The sequence below is a fragment of the Schistocerca cancellata genome, chromosome 1 (assembly GCF_023864275.1).
Source record: "Schistocerca cancellata isolate TAMUIC-IGC-003103 chromosome 1, iqSchCanc2.1, whole genome shotgun sequence".
NCBI lineage: Eukaryota > Metazoa > Arthropoda > Insecta > Orthoptera > Acrididae > Schistocerca > Schistocerca cancellata.
In genome coordinates, this window is record NC_064626.1 from 833,011,930 (window position 1) to 833,036,634 (window position 24,705).

General features: G+C 39.5%; 1 non-coding gene across 1 annotated transcript; it reads left to right on the plus strand.

Moving 5' to 3' along the window:
* The first annotated feature begins 24,387 nt into the window (after positions 1-24,387).
* Trnap-cgg (transfer RNA proline (anticodon CGG)) lies at positions 24,388-24,462 on the plus strand. Its single transcript has one exon. It is a non-coding gene; the product is annotated as a tRNA-Pro (tRNA).
* Positions 24,463-24,705: the final 243 nt, after the last annotated feature.

The window sequence follows — 24,705 nt, forward strand, 5'->3', positions numbered from 1 at the left end:
TTATAAATCATCAAGAATTGTAACTACAACAATACCGCAAAGAGTCTTGATTGTTAAGGATCTATATAGGGACCAGTGTTAGGCCAAAGAATAGTGGTAATAGTTCCCAAAGTTGCTAAGGGTTAGTAAGGAGTTGCAACGTTTGTGAGATGTTGGAAGTAACAATTACTAATAAATGAAAAAAATATAAAACTTAGTATCAAAAAAGCGTCTACACGAATTTCCTGAAAAATACAGAATCTCAACGAAGAGATACCGGAAAAGTCATATTTCCTTTATTATTGTAGTGTTTTTCCAGAACATATATGAGGTCCACTGTCAGAGTGTGAAATATATAACTCCTTTGTAATAACTGTTGTAATTCTCTTTGAGGAACAGCAGTCTTTTTGCGCTAGGGCTTAATTAAATTGGAAAATTTTGCGTCGTTACTTACTGAAGTAACTGGAAGTTTTCGATTGTAACACGAATCAAATAACGCTATACCCGCATAGCGATATTCAGTTTCAATGAACGTTCCACAAAGTGAACAAAGGATAAAGGAAGATTAATTAAAATCGTACGTTTGACATGAAATGCTGAAGAAGAGCAACCAGAGATTCAGAGGAGGATTTTAGATTAAACACGCGCTTCTAGCTCAATAACACAGCAGGGGTTGCAGCTTTTTGTGAGTAATTGCTCGTAATATTCCACTGAAATGACTCTATTTTACTTGGAAAAATTGAATTTACAGGATATATCATGCACAATAGGAAATAAACTCTACGGTACTATTTACAAATTCTATTTTAGAGGCATAGCAATGATCTGTTTGGTGTTGTAATGTGACGAGAGAGCATGCTTGAATGCTTGGAACAGTATGCCGAAGAATTTCATTTAAAAATTCACTGAATGTGTAACGATCAATCCCTTTATTATAAGTAAGTAAATCGAGCTGGACGTTATATTCTTTATTTTCGCTTCATTTCCCTCACTCGGTGTGGATGGAGGACGTGTGCGATGTCAGCAGTAAAACATTCAGTTCTTTAGGTTGTGCCAACTTCTTCACCTCACTTATACATTATTAGTTGAAAGTACTGCGGTCTCTGTCTCCCACAATAGGTTTTACCTTCTTAATACACCTCCTACTATCCTGACCATTCTTCTAGAGTTCTCTACATGTTCCTTTCTCATTGACTCTGCACCCGACCACTTCATTCCCTATCTTACCCGTCCGTCTAATTTTCGACGTTCTTCTATAACATCAAATCTCAAAGGTTTCTGATCTTTACTTTTCCGGTTTTCCGCACTCCATGATTCACTACCATACAACGCTCTGCTCTAAGCCTATATCTTCAGAAATTTCTTCCTTAAATTAAGGCCCATCTTTGATACTGGCGGACTCCTTTTGGACAGACGTGACCTTTGCGCCTCTTATACACTGCTCTACAAAAGTTTGGAATATTATCGTAATTTGTGGTCTGAGATACTAGCGGTCTCGTCCTAGGTACTTCATGCACTATCCAGTTAGAGTCCACACACTGAATGGTGTTCACTACTGGGATCCTTCGTGGTTGTTTCCCTGTCGCCTTAACATACCACTGTCGCAGCGGCACACCACTAGCATTCAACATCAACAACAGTTTCATACAGTTTGTGTTCAACACTGCAATAACGGGCCACGTATAGGCATACAGCACTTTGATAGAGTCAGTATAGTCACTTTACTTTCAGCGGGTCATACACAGCAAGATGTTGCCTATCGGTTAGATGTCACTCAAAGCGTTGTGTCCAAGGTGTGGAGAAAGTACAGAGAGACCGGAAATGTGAACGACAGACCTCCCAGTGGTCCTCCTCGTATGACAACACCAATGCAGAGTCGTTTCCTCCATCTATAGGCTTGCAGGCGCCCAACATCACTAGATGTGTTAGGGTTTGGACAAGCACTAGACGACATAAGGAACGCCGATACGATCAGGAAGTCCTTCCGTTCGTAGGTGGAGGTGTAATGTTCTGGGCGACAATAATGATGGAACAGCGGACCCCGTTAATTCCCATTTACGACAGTTCGACTGGTCCTCGACACCTCCAAGAGGCCATAAAAACGACTGCAAGACTCTACAAGCATGAAGTCGGTGAGAACGTCATCCTAGTAGATGACAATGAAGACCGCACCTTACTCCAGCAATGTTCGCAGATGCAACATCAACCGAATGCAGCGGCCAGTACAGACCCCAGACATAATGCAATTGATTACTGAGGTGACCATCGCAGAGTGTCCGAATCCATCTCAAAAGTTTCAGGACCTCACTGAAGACCCATTGAGGAATGGAACCTCTACCCCGAGATAAACTTGATTGTCTTATCCAGAGCGGTAAGTGGAAGAACTCAGCCGTGTGCGGGGAGGACATACTCACTACCAAAGAATTATGATCATTATCCTGATATAAAGATGTTCACAGTTTTTGTTTTCAGGATGTACCCTTAGACAGAGCATGCATTATCTGTGTTACGATTTTTTGTGCTATTCAGAATCGTCCTTGTTGTCAGAAGGAATTACGTTTATTTTGTTAATAAAGTACTGTACAAATTTCAATGGACGTACTACAATAAGTCATTGTAGTAAACTCTATGACACTCCAAACTTTTGTTGAGGTGTGTAGTTTAATTTCTGTCACGTGTTATTTTGCTTGTAAGATAGCAGTTTTTCCGTAACTTTCTCTGCTTCGTTCAATTTTGATGTCGAGTTAATCGCTAATCTAATTTCTGCTACTTCTCATTGCTTCCGTCTTTCTTCGATTTACTCTCAATACGTATTTTGTTTCCGTTACATGTTCAGTGCATAACTATTCCTCACTTTCACTGACGATAGCAATGTAGTCAGAAATCCTATCATTTGATATACTTCACCCTGAATTTTAATCCCGTTCATCAAACTTTGTTTGTTTTTCAGTCATCGATGTATAAATTGAACAGCAGTTGCGGAAGTCTGCATGCCTGTTTTACACTCTTTTTCATGGGAGCATTTCTTTCTCTCCCATTCTTAGTTTCTTCTTCGGTATTGCACATAATGTAAATTATCCACCTTTCCATATAGCTTAAGCCTGTTCTCAGAATTTCGAACACGACACATTGGTCGTAATCGTCTCTTTTTCCCTTTCCCATTTTTCTGTATATTATTCTTGTCAGAAACGTTAAGCTGATTCTGCGATACTTCTCATACTTATCTCGTATTACTATGCTCGGAATTGTGTGCTTCATACTTTTCGAAGTCTGATGGTATGTCTCGACTCTCACAGATTCCACACTTCAACTTGAATAGTCGTTTCATAGTCACTTTTAATTTTAACACAGAACACAAAGCTTTTGTCATCAACTCACGTATATGCACTCTAAGATAAAAAAAAAACGATACGTCACAAAGAAATGATCCGAATGGGACGGAAATCAGTAAATGTGATGTACATGTACAGGCAAACAAATGATTAAAATTTCAGAAAAATTGGATAATAATTCAAGAGAAAGAGATTCGCAATTCGAGCAGGTGAACAACTCGTTGGCCCTACTCTGCCCCTTATGCAAGAAGTTATTCGGCTTAGCACTGATTGGCAGAATATTTGGACGTCCTTCTGAGGAATAACGTGCCAGAATCTGTCCAATTGGCGCGTTAGATTGTCAAAATCAGGAAATGGTGGATAGTCTTACCCATAACAATACAAACGTTCTCCATTGGGGGGGGGGGGGGGGGAGGATAGAGATCTGGTGACCTTGCTCCCCATGATAGGGTTTTGCAAGCACGAAGATACGTAGTACATATACTCAGCGTGTAAGCGTGGGCGGGCTCTATCTTGCTCAAATGTAAGCCCAGGATAGCTTGCCAGAAGGGCAACTAAACGGGCTGTAGAAAGTCGTCGACATACCGTAGTGTTGTGAGGATGCCGCAGATGACTACCAAAGAGGTCCTGTTATGAAAAGAAATGACACCCCAGATCATCACTCCTGGTTGTCGGGCCGTAAGGCAGGCGAAGTCAGACTGGCATCCCACCGCTGTCTGAGACGCCTGCAGACACGTCTTCGACCTGCAATCTCATTGACTGAAGTAGAGATCTCTTCAGAGATGAGTCCTGCTTCGAAGTGAACTTAGATTGCTAGTGAAGTCACCCCACTCCGATAATTCCTTCGAGGTATGGTACGTCCTTTTTTTAATTTAACTTTTTTGTATTACAGGGAATTCGATGAACATCTGCAAACGTCCCGTTACTGCTCCACTTACAGTCGACCATTTGGCGTATTTTATCCATTCGAGTTATTCGGTGTGTAGATGCCTGGCCTAACGTATTTCGGCTGCGGCAGAATAAGCTTACATATCTTGGGCCATTAGATTTAGGGTGGCGATGGAGTCTTGCAGATCAGTTGTATGACCAAAATGATGATATTCAGATACGCAACTGTTGGTACCGCCATTCATCATCCACCCATGCAACAAACCAAATTACAGCAAGACGAATGCATTGCTTTTCCCTTGATATTAAAGCTCACACGCCACAAGAACGTACTCGAATTTTAATTTGTATAGGTTACAGTCTGTGAATCTGCTACTTATTTCACTTTACAGCTCGCCGCCGGTTAGAAGGACGCTCCACCCTCCTGTAGAGTCGAAACAGTTACCATTTACACAAAAAGTGGTTGGACCTGACCTTTGCCCTCGCTATATGAAATTGTTCCTTCGTTTTTTTCTCTCGAACTAATGGTTCCTTTCACCTCTCCTTCTTTGCCATCGTCGTGTGCCCATTCCCTGCGCCTTGAAGAGAGAGTTTGGGATGAGGAAGTAAATGTGAGAGAGAAATGGCGGCACGTGGACAGAAACTCAAGATAGCGCTAGCCCGAGGAGACGGACGTCCACTGAATTGACGATGTGCCGATGTAGCCATGGCGGGTCGCAGAACGCTTGTCGGCAACAGCACATGGTCCGATTCTTCGACACTTATAGTTGCCTTGGCTAGTACTTAGTTTGCTGTCTGTCCGTAACACGCCTTCTGTATCTGCGTGTTTGTATCACCAAACAGTTTTGCAGCACAACATTCGTCCATCAAAAGCCCCTTCCATCTAATTATCTAGCAGCGATACACATTTCAGGTTTATGATAAGGTAAATATTCCTGACAGATGAACGTTGATAATATCCTAACACACATGATATGCATTTCCGTCTTTGTGGTTGTGTAACGCAGTTTTTACTGCATACACGTTTTATCTGACGTCATCAGCTATACTGACCCAGATGTTACAGATGTGCCACGTAGGTTCTTAACGCATTACTGTAAAATATTATAAGTCATTTCCTGTGAAGGAATTTATCAACAGCTGACCAAATCCTTATTCCAGCAGCCAAGAATAAACTGCTGATTACGTGTCAGCTGTAATTGTAATGATTTGTCTCTGATTTCAAACGTTAGATGCCTATTTCGCCAGCAGAAGTACCCGATGTACCCGATATTCAAGTTTCTCGTACTCAACCTTTCGAGATGGGCCATTTCCTGAAACATTATTGTTGCTGTTGTTGTTGTTATTGTTGTTCGTATTCTAGTAATCATCAACACAGAGAGTGAATTGAAATGGCTTCCAACGAGACCAATGGATTTTATCATTTAAACATCTTTCCTAGTAGGGAATGTTGACCTACAACAAATAGGACACCTAACGTCGTGTTACAACTAACTTATCTCCCCTTTTAGGCAACATGTGACAAAATTGTCTAATCTTTCTGATTAGATTTATGTGGTCTGCCCATCTAACCTTCAGCTTTAGCATATCTCACTAAAGTTGGAAAGCAATTAGCCCGTTCTCGTGCGTGTTCTTTATCAGCCATGTTTCACTTTCAGATAAGGCTACACCCACACAACATAATAAGAAACTATTTTCTAACATTTGAATTTATATTAGACCTTAACATATTTGTCTTTTACGGAAAAGGTTTTCGTGATGTTGCCGCATTAGTTAAAGAACCTCTTCGCCTGTACCGTCTTCACTTATTTTTTCAACAGAAATACCTCAATTCCTCAACTACTTTTAACATCCCAATTGCCACTCTAATACTTCTAGCATCATGTAACCTAATTACTGTACTCTCCGCTAACCTTACTTTACTCTTACTGATATTATTTTATAGCATCGTTTTGAAAATCCAGTAGTTATATTCAGTTAATCTTCCAAGTGCTTCCCCGCTTCCGACAGACTTCCTTTTAATTCCTTTCTCTAGTTTAAACTTGGATTCTTTTACTGTTTGTTACACATATAGACTGCATAATACAGGAGACAGGTTTCAATATTGTTTCTTTAGCTTTAGCTTCTCTTTGTTATTCTTAGACTATCGTAACTGTAATCTGATTCCGTCCAAGTTGTAGGTGATATTTTTTTCCCTGCACTTTATTTCTTGTAATTTCAAAATTTCAGGGAGTGTATCGCAATGATTTTTGTCAAACTTTTTGTCTAAATCTAAAATTGCTATAAATATAGCTTTGCTTTTTTCTCCTATCTGTCTTCTAGATTAAAACACAGTGTTCTTATTGCCTCGCGTGTTCCCATATTCCCTGGGAACTCGAACTGAGTAGCTCATGAAGCGGATTACCAACCATTCCATTATTTTGTAAATAATGGTGTTCTCATTTTGAAAGCGTGACTTAATAGAATCATAGTACAATAATACACAAGTCAGCATTTGCCTCCTTTGGTACTGGTATCACTAGAAACTACTGGCAGTTTGGGGAATTTCACCTATCTCATATATCTTGTATACCAGGCGGAACTGTTTAATCATAGTTTGGCCTCCTAAAGATACGGATAATTATCCAGGTGCCTCTGGGCACAGTTTTTTTGTTTTCCGGCAAATTCTTCTTCTCTCTGTGACACTTCCTCCTCTCTGTCGATAACATTATCTTCTCTCTCTTCAATCTTATTTCCCTGATGTAGCCCTGCTACACAATCCTTCATCTTTTATTTCTTCTCTCCTGCGCATGGTACTGTTTTAGTGAGTGAGCCCTTCACGTTCATACAACCTCATTTCTGTTCTCCAAAACATTCGTTAATTTGCTATAAGAGGATTCTTAACGCCGATACATCTTTGCACCTCTCCAACCATTCCTGATTTACCAACACGAACTTTCTATTAATCGCTTCCTTTGTTGTCAAGTGTATTCTCTGCATCATTTGAACCTTTGGTGACTCTCCCTTTCACAATATAAATTTAATGTATCCTGTAATGACCAAGGCTTTATGCAGGGTACGGTCACTGTGTCTAGTTTATCCTCTGCTGCTTCACTTGTTTCATCTGTCAACGGCACCTTTGCCGCGCGGGGTAGCCGTGCCGTCTGGGGCCTCTTGTCGCGGTCCGCGCTGCTCCCTCCGTCGGAGGTTCGAGTCCTCCCTCGGGCATGGGTGTGTGTGCTGTCCTTAGCATAAGTTAGTTTAAGTTAGACTGAGTAGTGCGTAAGCCTAGGGACCGATGAGCTCAGCAGTTTGGTCCTATAGTCCTTACCACAACTTTCCAATTTTTATGGCACCTGTTTCTTCAGTTTCAATAATTCGTTACTTAATAATCCTCTTGAAACTTTTGACAATTAATCTGTGTCATCTTATCCAAGTCCCATCTTAATTACCTACCTGTTGATACTTTCTCCAGCATTAATCTGAATTTTCTACGTAATAAACAACGATGACAATCTATGCTCGCCTCCGGGATGATTGCACAGTTTTAATCCTAGTTCTTCAATCTTTGTCTTATCAGTATATAATAAATCTGAAAACTTCCATTGTCTCCCGATTTCTTCCACAAATTAATTTCACTATCTTTAAAACTGTGGTCTACTATTTGGACTCCCCTCTAATTTCGTGGATCGTGTCCAAGATTTCCTACTATTTTTTCTTCCTTTTTCCACTATCGACATCCAGCCCCCGTCTCAGTTCCATGTTCGTCTCTTTTAACCTGCCGAATAATTTATTTTGTCTCATTCATGTCATTGGCAGAGAAGTAGACATTTATACATTCACTATTTTGTTGGGGATAGCTTTGTCACTATCTTATCTACGTTAGTTCATTCACTAATCTGTACATAGTAGTTCGACAGCTTTTCTATTTACATATTCCTTATTAAAACGGCTTCTTCAGTACTCTCAATTATTTTGTGTTGATAACTCTTCACTCATCTATCCTTCATGCCAAAGCACTTTCCTAATTACCAATACAAATTCTTGCATCTTTTCAAGTCCTCTAACGTAACAATTTGCAGGATACGTAGCGATAGGATAACTACAACATGTTTACTTTCGTACACACTACAATCATACATTATTATCAAAACCATGGGTAGGGAAATATGCTCACCCAGTTAATCTCCCTTCCCCTTGTAAGTAGGCTGTTTATGTTTTCTCTATGTAAGTAGGCTGTTTATGTTTTCTTTATGTAAGTTTGCTGTTTATGTTTTCTTATTGGCAACGTTACGTAGCGCTCTGTATGAAAATCACTGGCTGTGCTGTGTGCAGTCTGTGGCTAGTTTGCATTGTTGTCTGCCATTGTTGTCATGAACTGCTATAGCTGGATGTGAACAGCGCGTAGCGTTGCGCAGTTAGAGGTGAGCCGCCAGCAGTGGTGGATGTGAGGAGAGAGAAGGCGGACTTTTGAAATTACATATATTATGACTTGTGATGATATTAAGGTAAATACATTGTTTGTTCTCTATTAATATCTTTCATTTGCTAACTATCTCTATCAGTAGTTAGTGCCTTCCGTAGTTTGAATCTTTTATTTAGCGGGCAGTAGTGGCGCTCGCTGTATTGCAGTAGTTCGAGTAACGAAAATTTTTGTGAGGTAAGTGATTTCTGAAAGGTATAGTTTAATGTTAGTCAGGGCCATTCTTTTGTAGGGATTTTTGAAAGTCAGATTGCCTTGCGCTAAAAATATTGTGTGTCAGTTTAGGCACAGTCGTGTACAATTGTTCTAAGGGGACGTTTCATATGTCGACCCTGCCAGGATACCTCACTGGAATCTTCTGATTTTTTCTTGTAGTTTGTGTATTTAGTGTAGCTTTTGTTTATTGCTAGCGCGTAATTATAGAGAGAATTTCCTTGGTAGTTGTGGTTTTTCATTGTTGCACAGTAAAACAGTTGTGGCATGCATGTCGATTTGCACCAAGTATTTCGCAGCTGCAATTAACTAGATATTATTTTCAGTGCTATGTTAATGTGTTCTCCTATTTTTGCTCTCCAAATTGTGTTTTTCTGTGTTGTCGTATGAAATATTGTGACAATAATGGCGTGTGAAAAACGTAACACTAGGCTCCAAAGTAAACTGAGAAATGACAGTGAAGACGAAAGCAGTGTGTTAATGCCACCATGTAATGAATTGACTAATATTCAAAGTAGTAATTTGGTAATTGCGCATAGGGAAATGGAGCGGGCGGCAAATAATGGTGTAGACGGTGAAACAATTAGTGAACAGGGAAGCATTCTCGATCGATCGGTCGGCAACAGCTCGCCTCAGGAATCGGGAATGACAGAACACAATATTGCAAATACTGTAGACTCAGGTTTTGGGTTCTCACCGTTTTTTCAAATGAGTCAAGACACATTTTCCGCTTGTCAACATGTGAATGTTGCCGGTGCAAATTCACTGCCGAAAAGCGTAGAGGAACAGATTCCAGACACTAATGCATTGTTATTACAACTAATGCAACAAATGGAACAAAATCAGAGACAAACACAGCAAAAGCTTCAAAAGTTAGACACAATGGAACAAAATCTTCAAAAGTTAGACACAATGGAACAATACCAAAGACAAACACAGCAACAGTTAGACACAGTGGAACAAAATCTTAAAAAGTTAGACACAATGGAACAAAATCTTCAAAAGTTAGACACCACACTTGAACAAACACGTGAAAATTTAACTACTGAGTTACATAACATTGAATCGAAATGTCAAAAAGTCTGTAATGATGTAAAAACACAAATTTGTGAGCATTTCCAACCTATTTTTTCGCGTCATGAAAATGGATTACAGAATCACGAAGCAGCCATAAAAGAACTGCAAACTATTGTTCATGAAAATCAAGAGACCTTGCAAGCTAAAATGGACTCAGTTGCATCTACCGATTCGGTTACGCAACTTGCAAAAACTCAGGAAAACTTAAAGGACACAGTAGATACTCTGAAAATTGGTTCAGAAAGACACATGGAGGAAATTAGTTCATTATCAGAGAAAGTAGCCGAACTTTCGGATCAGGTCACTAACTTATCTACGAAGGTAGATGATAATCTGAATGACACAAAATAGGTAGTCTTTAATGACACAGAAGAGTGCGAACAAATTAGGAAACTGAAACAAAATCTGAATCAAATTAATACGCAACATCAAAGAGAAATCCGGGAAGTACAAGATCAGTTGACACAGGTAATACAAGAATTACGTATTTCAGAGGACACTCGCGCCCCAATACGGGAAGAGGGACATAGAAATACGGAAAAGCCACAAAATAATAATACAGGGCATTTCGGTAATTATGAAAGGAATTGGTAAGGTACACCAAATTTTGAGATGGAACCGCCGACACGACGTAACAATGCTACTCGCCGACACGATGATTTTGACTATAAGCTGTTCATTACGACACGTAAATTCAAAACGTTTAATAATTCTGCCAACGACATTCATCCACAAGCGTGGCTCTATCAATTCTCTCATTGTTTCCCTCCCAACTGGTCATTGGAGCACAGGTTAGAATTTATGTGTGGCTACTTGGAGAATGAACCAGCTGTAAGAATGCTATCGGTCATTCACGATTGTCACAGTGAAGGAGAATTTTACCATGCGTTCCTCTCAGCATATTGGTCACAAGCTACACAAGACCGAGTAAAACATAGCATCATGGTGATGAAACACATTGAACAATCTGAATTTTCCAGTCTTGTCAAATATTTTGAAGACATGTTGCACAAGAATCAGTACCTGTCAAACCCATACAGCCCCTCAGAACTCATCCGCATTTGCTTAATCAAATTACCTGAACATTTACGGCATATTATTTTGGCAGGATGTTGCAAAGACGACATTGAAGCTTTTCAGGGACTGTTACAAGAATTAGAAATTGACACAGACAGTCGCAGGATGCAAAAACAGGAAAACAATCACTACAGGTCACATCCATCACAATTCTGTGACGACAGAAATAATAATTGGACACGACAAGGCCATTCTTACAACGTAAATCGTGACCAAAACAGACACCACCCGTATGACAACCATTGGCAGAGTAATAGTTACAGAGAAAGATCGCATTTCCGTAGTAATGAATATGACAGAGACAATCATAGAAACAGACAATATGGCAACCAGAACTATTATTATCATGGGAGACAGAATAACTTCAGACGCAACAGTTCAGCGTGCAGTTACGATTCAGGGAGAAATTCTCCACCACGTGACCGACACGAAAGGAACTGTGTAAACTACCGACAAAACGACACACCTGAATTCCATCAGAACTGACGAGCTTTAAACAGAGCTGGGCCCTCTCGGCAAGGCGAACTTGTGGAAGTTAGGCCTCCTAATCCCAGTAACGACGCGTGGCAACAAAGAGACAGACAATGACTCGCACCGCAGGCAAACACTTGCACCGGCTGGCTCAGAGAAAAATAACATAGACGCTAACCTTGAGAAAAATTCCAGTATTCTTTACCGACGTATACCACATGATAATTGCGTTAAAGTTGAAACTCTGTGTACTAGGAAGAGTAAAGGTTTACACCACATTTCACATGTAAAACCGTTTATTGAAAGATAATCTGCTTTTTAACTTTGTCTTTGCCATAAAATTTTTCACTTCACGTTACTAGTACTCTTTGTCACACTTACAAACTGTTAACATGCAACTATGTTTTAATGCTAACTAACTATCCAGTCAAGAACATAGGTAACTTAGACAAGTAATGGCGAATGCATAGTTATTGCGAACAGACGACACAGTGTTGTTATTTATACATTCCTCCTTGTTAGTTTCACGATTACGTATCGAATATACGGCTTACATACTTAGAACATATACCAGCACTGCTAATGAAATTTTCATGCAACATTTTGGTTTGCTTGGGAGTGGATTCTGGATTTGAGGTGCTTTCTGTGAAATGCCAGATGACACAGTGGTTAGTTTATGTGACAGCTACACGATTTTATCACGACGCTGCTAATGCGTGACAATTTACAATGTTGCTTTTGCGGAGTATCTGTTTTATATCTGCACGGTTTTTCTGAATTCTTCTGGAAATCAATACATGTTTTAGTAGTAACTTTTGTGGTATAGCTACAAGGAGACAGCCTTTTCTGTAGCACAACAATACGTTACAGCACAGTACTTTCTTCATCACGGCAATAAGCGTAATAAGTAAGATATCTATACGCAAAGCATTTCACTTTTGTTTATCATGAGGTAAGTACATTGACTTCTGCAGAACTTAGCTTTTGGAGGACGATAACTATGACACTTCCACAGAGATTATCTTACAGCAAGACGCACATCTAGCGCTACAGGACACGTATTTGAGTGATTAATTTTGTACTTAAAACATTTATTTTTAAAGATTTTTGAATTACAAAGAAAGTTTTCCGTGATACATTTCATTCCATTGCTATAATCTGTAACACCTGAGGGTATAATTACAATAATCCTCAGGGGGGTACACGCCTACTTTGTGTACCATGTGTTTGGCAAGCACAAGGAGCCCTAGCTAATATGGTATTTGCTTATACAACTTTACACATCGGTACCATATTCCTCTAACACAGAATTACACAGCTATCTGATTATTTAACAGAGAAAGAAACATTTTTTTTTATTAGGTCAGTGACAGATGTTTACATGATTACACCGTTGGACAACTTCACACTTAAGGAATTGTATTTTGTCTGTACTTTGTGAACTGTTCATATTTTTTCAGAACCATTGTGATACTATGAGAGCTTTGAATGATGTATTTGGTATGAGATCATGATTTTTAAAGTACGTTTGAGGCAGATGACACTATTGAAATGAGCAGAGAATATTTTTTATGGTTTGAAATTATTGCAGAAAGCTACGACGTTTTTGAGATTCGACTGAGGTGTTTTGATGTTATTATTACGACGACGATGTGTATTATGCTGTTGAGGTATGTTTATGATCAATAAGATGATGCTACCGTATATGAGGAATTTGATTAGGGTATGTATTTCTTATGATGAAATATTGAAGAAGTGTCGATGAATATGAATATGTATAAAAAGGTAAGGAATAAGGGGTAGTGGTTAGGGACTCTGATTTATGAAAAGGATGTTGGAAACCAAGAAACGTACTTTAAGAGTTATGAAATGTATGTAAATGCGTGAATGTATCACAATGCCGACAAACATTTTTTGGGCACTGTCATATCAATAGGATTTTGTTTCTACAGATTTGTAACCCAAATTCTTGACCTGTGAAATATTTTTATATGAGACTGTCACTGTAGCAAACTGGTGTCGTAAATACTTCGGTAAGAAAGCCAAGTGACCTTGACGTAATGCGTCTTGAGCGGCCAGCTGTGCGTCGCCTGGAAAAAAGCCACTAGTGCCTTTCGGAAGCACAGGTAGAAAAAAAAAGGGAGGCTATTCCCCTCGCTATTTACATTTCCTTGTTGATAGCATACTGTGGAGCTCGTAATTTATGATATTTACTAAAATGCCTAATGAAACGATGAGAAACATTTCACAGCTATTGTCTTGCTAGTTGAGAAAAATGCCATATGGCTTGCTTTATCTATTTATTTACTCGTTTTGTTTAATATCATGTTTCTAGCTGCAGCAGCATTGGTTAAAAAAATTTAATAGATGTACTAATATAAATATTTTATGCCTACAGATTCAGTAAATAATTTTATGATCTATTCAAAAGAACGAAGGAGCATAAAAAGACGTTTCCCTTCACAGGAATTGCATACGGAATTTTCTTTTCAACTACTTGGTAATTTCTTTTGTAGAATAAATTGTGATGCATCACTCTAGTGTTAAGATGTGACATAGGTATTAAACATGGCCATTTTTACTGTAATATTTTTTCTGCTTGAGCTTTGTCATGTTTAGGTATAAGTTACTGCTATTTGCCAGGCATAGTGTTACTGAATTTGACTTTGTATTACGCTGTTAAGCCAGTTTACCACTGATTTATGTTTCTTGTTGCTGCACATTGGCTCATATTAGTTGTAATGTTGCATTGCTTGGTAATTTAGATTTACTGTAGCTTGCTTTGCAATTTTCCATTTTTTTTTGTCATTGCTGTTTGCGTTAATTGTTTTGTGCTGCCGCATTGCCTCGTCCGTTAGTTTAGCATCTCAGCTCAGTAGATTTAAGTTAGCTTAAGAGGGGTAGACTATATAAGAAACTGACTATGGAGAATAGGTAAAGAATGCATTGCGAAGTTATATGAAAAAGATTTGGGCCAAAATGAGTATTGTACAATGAGAAATAATTATTTTGAAAGAAATATGAATAGAATACAGGAAGGAGGTATAGATAGGACTTTTTGGGAATAATGATGATTGAAGGGAGATCTCCAAGAAGCAAAGAAAGTTTTGTTTGAAAATACTGCAGTGAAACAAACCCTGTCCTTTCCTTTTGTGTTATCCCACTATGTGTTTGTGTACCCTTGTGAATTTGTTTTCTTCCTGTCTCTGTGTAGTTTCATAGAATTTTTTCTTCTTCTAATACTAATCTACATTCACTATGATGAGGAATACTGTTATCCTCAAATATAATTGGCATTAATAATGTGTTATTAACCTTGTAAATATGCTTAGACATTATTTATTCTGTTTTGTTTTAGTGCTCATGTGTAAAGTTGATGTTTCGCAAGTTATTCTGATCTTTTATATATTTACTTCTGTCATAATTCCTGTAACACTGATGTATATGTTTATTTCTATTCTGTTGTAAAGCCTGTACTACAAATGTTATCTGTATTGTTATGTTATTTAATGATGTATTTTGTACCTTTGTAATTGTAGTCTAATGTTATAATATTGTAATTGACACCAGTTCATCAATTTAAGTAACTTGTAAGTTACATTTCACTGCACACGTTTCTGTTGGTCACAGTAATGCACAATATGCGAGAAGCTGGGACTGTTGTGTTTGCATGTGTGTTAATAATTCAGCAAGGGACTGGATAACAGCATTGCTGGTTCTAAGGACAATTCCAAAAACTTTGTGAGTGCACAAGTGGTGGTTTATGGACTTGCTATCTTCTCTGCAAGACTCTTCAATGGTGATTGTGCATCTGCACAGTCGCAGCAGATGGCTGCTGGCCATCTCTACAAGGACTACAGTGGGTCTACACCTTTGATGACCCACCAATACCATTATCTCTACAAGGACTACAGTGGGTCTACACCTTTGCTGACTCACCAATACCATTATTTCTACAAGGACTGCAGTGGGTCTGCACCTCTGGTGGCCCGCCAATACCGTAATCTCTACCAGGACTACAGTGGGTCTACTCTGTGATGACCTACCCACCAATATTATTCAAAACTTCGACTGACTCTGCTGTGGGTTTACTCTGTTGTGGCCCATTACCTGTCAGTACGTCAAGAGTCAGCACTGTCTTTCCATTGGAAGGACAATACTACTTCTTCAAGACTGCATGGAAATCCACTACTTCCTGTGTGCAATTTCTTTTACGAATGAGACTTTGTGAAAAAAACTGTAATTACTATTATGATGAATGATCAGGACTGTCTTTATGGACTGTGAGAAAATTTTAGCTTTTGACCAACATTGTATCAATAAGTGTGTGCATTTGATTTCTTTGTTATTGTAATTACGATTATGAAAAATTTTAACAAATATGTATTGCCCAATGCTCAAAACAATTTGTAAAATTTTTTGTGGGGAGCATGGGGGATATGTAAGTAGGCTGTTTATGTTTTCTCTATGTAAGTAGGCTGTTTATGTTTTCTTTATGTAAGTTTGCTGTTTATGTTTTCTTATTGGCAACGTTACGTAGCGCTCTGTATGAAAATCACTGGCTGTGCTGTGTGCAGTCTGTGGCTAGTTTGCATTGTTGTCTGCCATTGTTGTCATGAACTGCTATAGCTGGATGTGAACAGCGCGTAGCGTTGCGCAGTTAGAGGTGAGCCGCCAGCAGTGGTGGATGTGAGGAGAGAGATGGCGGAGTTTTGAAATTACATATATTATGACTTGTGATGATATTAAGGTAAATGCATTGTTTATTCTCTATTAATATCTTTCATTCGCTAACTGTCTCTATCAGTAGTTAGTGACTTCCATAGTTTGAATCTTTTATTTAGCTGGCAGTAGTGGCGCTCGCTGTATTGCAGTAGTTGGAGTAACGAAAATTTTTGTGAGGTAAGTGATTTCTGAAAGGTATAGTTTAATGTTAGTCAGGGCCATTCTTTTGTAGGGATTTTTGAAAGTCAGATTGCGTTGCGCTAATAATATTGTGTGTCAGTTTAAGCACAGTCGTGTATAAATTGTTCTAAGGGGACGTTTCACCCTCAGTCCCAAGTAATGCTCAGATTACAATGCGTTATCTACCTAAAGAAGCAGTTAAGGCCCCAGGAGAAAACAAGCCATGCCCAATCCACACTGTGAAATGTTCACGTTATGGTAAGCTCGATCAGAGTCGACATGAAATGTATGCGTCATTTGTTCCTGTCTATTGCATGTGGTACGCTATCCAACTTTAATCACAATAGCCTCAAAAGCATGCTAGACGAGGGAGTGGAATGCTCGTTATACATTAGTTAAACAACTGATCATAATATATGTGCATAAGCTGAATGTTCAGATGGTTAGGACACTGTATTCCAATGGGGCACCCTCATAATACGTTAAACAAATTATAACTACAGATAAACTGACTATATTTTTTATAGGGTAATTTGATCATAAATACTTAGCTAGTCTCAGTTTCAGATTAAATCTGACTTTAGTAAGTCATTCATTTACATTAAAATATGTACACATACCCATTATAAACGACATAGAGTAAGTTTCTAATTAGATGAACATAAATGTTCTGTTATACGATCCTTTTCTGTCAAATGTGTCATGTACCACAATCACATTTCATTAAATCACAAAACAAACGAATCTAAATTAATTTCCAGCTAAAAATTACACAAAAATATTGTCTAAAGTAAACATCAGTGATTTACACACCTAATTAAAGAATTTCCATTTTAGCTTCTTATTTTGGAGGATTTTTTTAATTATGCAGTTGGGAATCCTGTTGACTGCATGTTGAGTAGAAGCTAGCAGAACAGGGGAAACTGGCATGGGCATTAGAGGGCCACTGTCCTCTTCAAACGACAGGCACTACCATTACGAAAGGGGAATGGGGAGACGGGTAAAAGTTAGAACCAGTATATTGCGTACCACAGAGGTATCATATGGGTTGGCATCGTAAATGACAGAAAGCTATTGCGAATCGTTAATTTGGCTTGTCCACTGGTGCCAGGGAGGCACACCGCGAACTAACGATAGGGAGTGCAGTATCGCAATGTCCTGCGTCCTGCAGAAAACCCGCATTCTGGGAACCTATAGTCCCAGGATTGTGAAAAGATAAGAACTCTAAAGTGGAATGAGAACAGAAACCCTCCAGCTGTATTGTCCTTAAGAACACGGCACTTACAGCCGTGAGGCTCCCACCGAATCTACTGAATTATGGTTACTCTGCAAAGAAACAGTAACAGGAGCTACCGTTTAATAATATAATTAAATTATGGAATGGGAGAAACGAACTCACCTGTGTGTATGTGGAGAAGACCCAGCTGGCTGAAATGCTTAGCTGGATAGATAGTGGGAGGCAGAAATTACCTGTTTCTAAGTTCCAGCAGTAAATACGCCCATGCTACGTTAGCAGTATTAAAATAGAGTATGGAAGGGAGGTAGCTGCGTTGGTAGAACGGATATGATTTGTTGGAACTTGGAAGAATCACTGTCATTGGCGATCAGAATCATGCTGAAGGCTCACACTCAAAAAGGGTAAAAATTCTGCTTCTTCCAAGGAGTGCTCTGTAGAACTTACTTCCATCCGAGACTTGCCAGGATATGCATAAACCGAGACAAGAACTTTGACTCAGAACTTTTAGGGATATCATCCTTCAGTACTGGCCAAATGACAAAATTTTCAGCCACCACCGTCTCCTCTCGCGGTCACTGGTATCGTTGTGTATGATGAGCAGCTGCAGCATTCGGAAGCCGAGTTATATAATGTATACAGATATTTCGGATTGACGTTGGGATCTCCACATTTTTAAGTGAAGTATGTTTATTAGCAATCTCGAGCTCAACACGTGCTCAGTCATGATAGTGGTGAATGTATGATTTTATTCTGTAGCTCTTTCTTTCTCTGATTAACATTCAACAGCAACTGTGTGACTTCCGTGAAGTTAGTAGTTTCCCCAAATATTATGTTGACTTTAATGTATTCACATCAGACTATTACATGATATTTACTAAGGTACTCATATTTTAAAATCATTCTACCATGTAATAGAAAGTAATGAACATAACGATTTCGTGTCTTTATGCACTTTTGCTTAATCTGAAATCCACACAGGCTTATGATAAATATCGTTTTATAGCAACCATTATTTCGTTCGGTAGTTTGATGAACCCACAATTTTTAATATATTGTCAGTTACAGCACCCATGTACGCTGTTGCTAACCCTGTTTAATATGTTTATTTCATTACGTTATCCATTTTGTGACACCTATAATTGAATTCATGTTATTTCACGGGGTGTGATCTGTTTATCAGTTAGATCTCCCAGTACAGATCTTCCTGACAACGACAGCAGTATGTCGATGGCCCAGCCATGATCACACATAGGGAAATGGTGGATTCCTTTCGATCTATTGATTTAGTAGTCAGAATTTTTAGTTAAAATTCTGCCTTTTCCATAACAGTCAGCACAGTGAAGAAAGAATCACTATTGAAACCTTAATAATCACTAAACATATAATCTAAAAGATCTTTAAGTGGCTGACATACCTCAAATTCATGTATTTTCTTTCATTAAGAAGCGGTTTGTATTAGTCGCACCGTGTTCAATTCAAAATTTTTGTTGGACTTTTGGAGGGATATTATTTATGTATGTTATGTACTTTGGATTCAAAAATGGTTCAAATGGCTCTGGCTACTATGGGACTTAACATCTGAGGTCATCAGTCTTATAGAACTTAGAACTACTTAAACCTAACTAACCTAAGGACATCACACACATATATGCCCGAGGCAGGATCCGAACCTGCAACCATAGCGGTCGCGCGGTTCTAGACTGCAGTGCCTAGAACCGATCGGCCACCTCGGCCGGTTGTACTTTGGAGGATTTTATTGAGATGTAAGTGGATTTATTGAATTTTGTCAGGATATTTCAGGTTGTGTTCGAAGGTTAGTTTTAGCAGGGTATGCCGAAATTAACACGTGCGCGAGTGGGATGAGCGACATTGGGACGGAATTGTCCAGTAATTCAGAAACAGTGAATAGTGGGTCAGACATGGAGATTCAGCACGAAAGTATTCATTAGGTTGATTACAACAAACGGCTCAATGGAATTTTAAAGTGTGGGATTAATGTAGAAGAATACCAGTTTAACATGCAAAATAGCAGGATATACTTTAGAAACAGAACCCAAGGGCAAGGACAGTGTGACAATTTTACAGGAGACAGGAACATCCTATGCCACCTATCACGAAACAGCGACACAGAGTGTTGTAAATCGTGAACAGAATCCCTAATGTCAAGCAAGATTTGACGCACAAGCCGTTTTTGTGCAGTGGTTAGTGATGTGTGACGATCAATTCCCAAAAATAGACAGGAAGATAAAATAAGAATGAAAGAGTAATGATGAGCAAAATAAAATGCAAGGTAACCAGATGATGGATCAGTTAATGCAGAACGCTGATGTACATGCGCGTGGCTTTGACAATAAATTAGAGACCCTTACGTAGAAAATTAAACATTGATGAATTAAGAAAATATGCGAAGAGTATTCTATTCCGGTTTTCATATAGTCCACAGTTCACTTTCATACAATGTTGTGCTCCAAACGTACTTTCGCATGAGATTCGTTCCTCATATTAAGGCACGTGTTTGGTACCATTAGATTTCTTTTGGCCAGGAAAGCATTACTTGCTTGTGTTAGTCGGCTTTTTATGTGCTCCTGCTTCGCCCGTCATGTGTCATTTTGCTTCCAGGATAGCAGAATTCTTTAACTCTGCTTGCTTCGTGATCACCTATTTTGATGTTAATATCCCGCTATTCTCATTTCTTCTACTTCTCATTGCCTTTGTCTTTTTCCGGTTTATCCTCAGTACATATTCAGTAATCAGGAGACTGTTCATTCCATTCAACCAATTGTGTTATTCGTTTTCCCTTTCACTCAGGATAGTAACGTTATCAGCGATTTTTGTCGGTGATATCCTTCCACCCTGAATTTATTTTTGCTATTGCTTCTTCGATGTGGAGATCGAACAGTAGACGTGAATCCTTGTTTCACCTCACTTCAAACCTAGCTGTTCGTTCTTGGTCTTCCGCTAATATTGTTCCCTCTTCTTTCCTGTACATACTGTAATCAAAGAGGCCTTCAGTGTACTATTTCCACCTATCCGCTCACTCCTCTGCGTGTAACAGTGGAACTTGAATTGCATTCTTGATGCTACACCCTTACTTTTAATTTCTCCGAAGGCTGTTTCAACTTTTATGTATGCTGAGTCAGTGCTCCCGACCATCAATTTTTTTTCGATTTCTTCACATGTTTCCTGAAGCAATTTCGCCTTGGCTGCCCTGCTCTTTCTTCTTTCGTCCATCATCTGGAGTATTTCTTTTGTTACCAAAGATATTTCTTCGTTGTTACGTTGTTACCTGTCCAACATCTGTGATTACTCTTAGTAGAGATGTCCACTCCTCTTCAACAGAAGTGCCTTCTCTGGTATTTCTTATCGCAGTATCCACATCCCTAGCGCAATTCAAACGCGACTCATCACTGTACAGCACTTCAGTGTCCCATTTCATGCCACTTTGATTTATCTGGGCTATTCTCTTCAATTTCAAACCACCCTCCATCATTGTTAGATTATGATCTCAGTCTATATCTCCTCCTGGGTAAGCCCTACAATCAAATTTCTTATTTCGCTTTCCCCGTCTGAGCATAATATAATCCAGCTGGAATCTTCCCGCGATCCAGGTCTTTTCGAATTACATCCTTTCATTATGATTCTTGAACAGAGAATTCGCTGTTATCATCGTAAATTGATTGCAGAATTCAATTAGTCTTCCTCTTCTCTCAATCCTACTGTCATGTCCTTATTCTCCCGTATCCCTTATCCCTTTACTCGGTTCCTTGCATTACAACCATGTTCCTACCCCAAAGTTTTTCACCTCCTTTTACATACTGAACTATCCGTTCAATATTCTAATATACTTTTTCTATTACTTCATCTTCTCATTACGACGTTCGCATGCATACCTGAAATATCGTTGTCGTTTGCTGTTATCTTTGATGTTATTTCTGTGCTGCTATTTCTGATGCGAACAGCGCGATTACTGAAGTGTTGGTAGCAGCTCGATATGTGTCGCATCACTCCATTCATGACGAATTTTACACCCATTATACAATATTCTGCTGAAATTCATATTATCCCATATTTGTCTAACCAGAAATCCTTAACGTCTTTCCATTTCACTTCACTGACACACATTATATGTTGAGCGAGCCTTTGCTATTCCTTTTCAGATTTTCTATCTTCCCTGCAACAATCAAACGTCTGACATTCCAAACTCCGACTCACAGAACATTATCCTTTCGCTGTTTCTTCCATCGTTTCCTCATAGTCACCTCCCATTCGGAGCCCCCTTCCAGAAATTCGAATGGGGGACTAATACAGAATCTTTTCCTAATGGAGAATTCATCAGTTCACTTTTTCAGCTATAAGCCACTTGTCCTGTGCACACACGTACTGTGTTTTTCATGCTATGGATTCCATTGGCTTCTGCATCCTCATGTCATTTATCATCGCTGATTCTTCCACTTTCCTGGGGCAGCTCCCACTTGAAGACCAAAAGAGTGCGCTGAACCTCAGTCAGCTGCTCTGGTCTCTTTGATAAGGCCGTTGGCAGAATGAGGGTGACTGTTTATGCCGGAAATCTTTGGCCGCCATAGCTGATGAATTTTATTCAAGATTTAGCAGTGGCTGGGTCTGAACCAGGGGCACAGCACCTTTTGATTTGTAGTCAAAGACGTTGCCTCTGTATATTTTTTAATTCTTTTTATTTATTTATTTTTTGGGTCATCGGTTTACTGACTAGTTTCATTCGATCTGCCACGAATTCCTCCTGTGCCAATCTTTTCATCTCACAGTAGCACTGCAATCTACGTCCTCAATTATTTTCTGTAAGTATTCAATTCTCGGTCTTCATCTACAGTTTTTACTCTCTACAGCTCCATTTAGTACCATGGCAGCTATTTCCTGATATCATCCTGTCCTTCTTCTTGTCAGTATTTTCCGTATATTCTTTTCCCTGGCGATTCTGTGGGGAAACTCCTCATTCCTTACCTTACGAGTCCACATTTTTCTGTAGCACCCCATCTCAGACACTTCGATTCTCATCTGTTACGGTTTTCCCACAGTTCAAGTTTCCCTACCGTAGAACACTGTGCTCAAAATGTACATTCTCAGAAAGTTCTTCTTCAAAGCCACTGCTAGTCTGCTTTTTATATCAACCTTGATCCGTCCGCCATGGGTTACTTTGCTGTTCAGGTAGCAGAGTTCCTTAACTTCATCTAGTTATTGATCCCCAATCCTGATGTTAAGTTTCTCACTGTTCTCATTTCTGCCCCTTCTCGTTACTTTTGTCTTTCTTCGATTTATTCTTGGCCCATATTCTGTATCCAATAAACTCTTCATTCCACTCAGCTGAACCTGTAACTCTTCTTCACTTTCTCTGAGAGTAGCAATGCCATTATTACGGGTATGCTTTCACCTTGAATTTTAATTCCATTGTTGACCTCTAATGCCGGTCCATGGTAGGAATAAAACTTTAAAAATTCACAATTTGGACGCATACTTTTCCAGGATGTAGCACGTCTTTCTCCTTTGTAAAGATTCCTCCCGAACCTCCGAAGGCGACTCTTTAATTAAAATTACTTTTAAACCCAAAAACTCCGGACCATGCTGTCGGAAATACCCAGTTCCAATCATGAGCTGCCCAACATAAACCTCTCCATTATCCACTACTAACGTCAGCTTACTCTCAAAGTGTGGTCTCCAGGGCCTTATTGCAATACCATCCTGAATCTAATGCTTACACCACTAGTACAGAGGTTTTACTTCCATCAACTCTTCCCTTGGCCTATGCCGGCTAACCACTCGACTGGAAACTGATGCATTGTTGAGCTGTACACCGTGCATGTCTGCATTTACTACAAAAATAAAGTATACCGAATACCAAGCAGAAACACGCTATGGCTGGTAGCTGGAATTGTTATCGATATAATCTTATGCTGACGATATTCTTGAAGATGTGACATTTGCTCCATTGAAATTTTCCCCTGCTGTGATTTGATAAGTTTGTCTAATGAACAAGTAAGTTCAGGGTTGAGGCTGGCATTAAGGTAAGCTAAATTTTGGGCGGGTGGTACTCTTAGTGACTCTTCCAGTCAATCCAACACCTTCTGCATCAGCATGATGACAATCATTCAAGTGATTGTAGCCGGAATCCGGTAAATCTTCTCATCTACGCCACAAGCTATAATGTTAATGATAACACTGAGTCGCTGTAACTCTTATGTTCTCCACCCCTTAGGATTCAGTTTCTCACAGCAGTTATCCAACTGGTGAGAAGACCAAGCACAGCCACGCGTCCCTATCTTCTGGAGGTAAGACCATGTGGGCAAGATCTTCTGTTCGCATCTTGTGTCATCCGTTCTTCCTAGAAATATGCTCGTCTCACACGTCCGCTTATCAGTCTATATTGGTCTCCCTGGACAGACAATACTTTCTTGAGTGTATTTCCACAAATATGCTAATAACATAACCACATCAAAGAGCACTTGCCCGCGATAGGCAAAGATCCCGAGTTCGAGTCTCGGTCGGGCACACAGTTTTAATCTGCCAGGAAGTTTCATATCAGCGCACACTCCGCTGCAGAGTGAAAATCTCATTCTGGAAACATCCCCCAGGCTGTGGCTAAGCCATGTCTCCGCAATATCCTTTCTTTCAGGAGTGCTAGTTCTGCAAGTTTCGCAGGAGAGCTTCTGTAAAGTTTGGAAGGTAGGAGACGAGGTACTGGCAGAAGTAAAGCTGTGAGTACCGGGCGTGAGTCGTGCTTCGGTAGCTCAGTTGGTAGAGCACTTGCCCGCGGAAGGCAAAGGTCCCGAGTTCGAGTCTCGGTCGGGCACACAGTTTTAATCTGCCAGGAAGTTTCATATCAGCGCACACTCCGCTGCAGAGTGAAAATCTCATTCTATAACCACATCAGCTTCGCTATAAACCGAAACCAATAATACGTCGTGTATCCTTATTCGTATGCATTTCCCTAATACCCCTCATTTCAGAGGACACGGGTGAATGGTGTAATATAGAAATTTGGAACCCATCCTTGCTATAGGTAAGCATCGCTCCGCTATAGGTAAGCATCGCCC